Source organism: Schistocerca piceifrons, unplaced genomic scaffold (assembly GCF_021461385.2).
Source record: "Schistocerca piceifrons isolate TAMUIC-IGC-003096 unplaced genomic scaffold, iqSchPice1.1 HiC_scaffold_1094, whole genome shotgun sequence".
NCBI lineage: Eukaryota > Metazoa > Arthropoda > Insecta > Orthoptera > Acrididae > Schistocerca > Schistocerca piceifrons.
Window position 1 is genome coordinate 7,501 of NW_025726901.1, and position 2,500 is coordinate 10,000.

The window sequence follows — 2,500 nt, forward strand, 5'->3', positions numbered from 1 at the left end:
GATCATGTCACAAGCATTCACTTACTATAATCACTATCAACGAACCTGCCGCCCCCGCCCCCCCCCTACACCTTTCCTTACAACAACGTGTAACCTAACCTAACCTAACCTATGTTGTACCTTAACCTAACCTATGTTGTACCTTAACCTAACCTATGTTGTACCTTAACCTAACCTATGTTGTGCCTTAACCTAACCTATGTTGTGCCTTAACCTAACCTATGTTGTGCCTTAACCTAACCTATGTTGTGCCTTAACCTAACCTATGTTGTGCCTTAACCTAACCTATGTTGTGCCTTAACCTAACCTATGTTGTGCCTTAACCTAACCTATGTTGTGCCTTAACCTAACCTATGTTGTGCCTTAACCTAACCCATGTTGTGCCTTAACCTAACCCATGTTGTGCCTTAACCTAACCCATGTTGTGCCTTAACCTAACCCATGTTGTGCCTTAACCTAACCCATGTTGTGCCTTAACCTAACCCATGTTGTGCCTTAACCTAACCCATGTTGTGCCTTAACCTAACCCATGTTGTGCCTTAACCTAACCCATGTTGTGCCTTAACCTAACCCATGTTGTGCCTTAACCTAACCCATGTTGTGCCTTAACCTAACCCATGTTGTGCCTTAACCTAACCCATGTTGTGCCTTAACCTAACCCATGTTGTGCCTTAACCTAACCCATGTTGTGCCTTAACCTAACCCATGTTGTGCCTTAACCTAACCCATGTTGTGCCTTAACCTAACCTATGTTGTGCCTTAACCTAACCTATGTTGTGCCTTAACCTAACCCATGTTGTGCCTTAACCTAACCCATGTTGTGCCTTAACCTAACCCATGTTGTGCCTTAACCTAACCCATGTTGTGCCTTAACCTAACCCATGTTGTGCCTTAACCTAACCCATGTTGTGCCTTAACCTAACCCATGTTGTGCCTTAACCTAACCCATGTCGTGCCTTAACCTAACCCATGTCGTGCCTTAACCTAACCCATGTCGTGCCTTAACCTAACCCATGTCGTGCCTTAACCTAACCCATGTCGTGCCTTAACCTAACCCACGTCGTGCCTTAACCTAACCCACGTTGTCGCCTAACGTAACCCACGTTGTCGCCTAAACCTGCTCTGTAATTGTTATACGACTCGTTCAATTAGTGTAGTGTTGCCCACCCGCAACCCTCGCAATATAGTTCGCTACTCGCACTCCCCGCTCCCCTGTGTATCGCTTCATGTTAAACACCTTGCAAGTCTTGCTCACTTTCCACATGCTCCTGCTGTACACTGTAATGTGGATGGCAGCAGGACGTACATGCCGCCCCTCCCCACGTCCCCACCTTGCCCCCTGCCTTCGCAAGCTGGTTGGTGAGAACTTTGCATGTTCAATGCCCTCCGCATGCGACGTACTCAGGCTACGTTGTGGTGCGGCCTGTGTCAACTGTCCGCTAATGTCGTACGCGTAAACCACAATCTGTACTGCACATTCGTCCTTATGTACTGAATGATACATCGTGGCACATGTGTGACCGTACAACGACTGCGCCCAAAAACGGCGGACCATACAGTGCAAATATTGTGCACGCAGCTACGTGTCGTCTCCCTATGAGAGCTGGATTGCAGTGTGGTACGCCATAGAGACGTGTGGGAGGAACGGACGCCGTGGATGGCGATCAGCATGAGCTGTCTGTTGATGTATTCGGACCTAGTCGTCTCTCCTCACACACCGTGATGGCATGGTGCACCGCGTTCCATATCTGCGACATGCTACAGAGGCCGGTTGACAGTCGTTCGAGCAATGGACATCGCATACGTACGGGGGCCACCTTCCACGTATTGTCTAGGCGTGCACATTTTGTTGCGTGTATGTGGGCAGACGTAGTGTGGCGTGACACCTGACACAGGCATGCAATAATCGTGGAAGTTGCAAATGGCGATGGACGCCTGCGTTTTCTGGTGAAGTTACGCAAATGAACAAATGGTAACCTGTTGTGGTGCGGTTGTTCTCGCTAGGGGTGAATCGGTGATGGCGACGATAGGTTGAGGTACTAACCGGTTGTTCCAGCGATACCCACCATGCCGACGAAACTGAACGGCATCTGGGTGTGAAGCGATACGCGGCGGTGGCTGGGTGGGACCGTCCCCGGCCGGTGAGGGGGCGCCTCCCGGCGTGCTGGCCGCGCGGTGCGTGGGCGCACGCGCTACAGCCGGCTGGTGGGGGCGGCCAGTGGCAGGCGCGCCGGCCGACGGACGCGGCAGGCGTCGCAGCTGCGCGCCGGCGCACCCTGCGCGCGGCGCCGTGCGGCCAAAGTAGGTCCTCGCGGGCCCGGTGCGAAGCGCGGTGGACATCTTCAGTGTGCTGGTCCGATTGAGGACTGTGTGCGTTGAGGATGCGCTGCCGCCCGGCGCTCGGCGCCGCGACGCCGTCTGCTGCTCGGTCGCCCCAGCGGTTCTCGCTGGTGGTTTGTATCGCAGCTGTGCGGATGTGTTGGCGCGTGCGCTGTGCTGG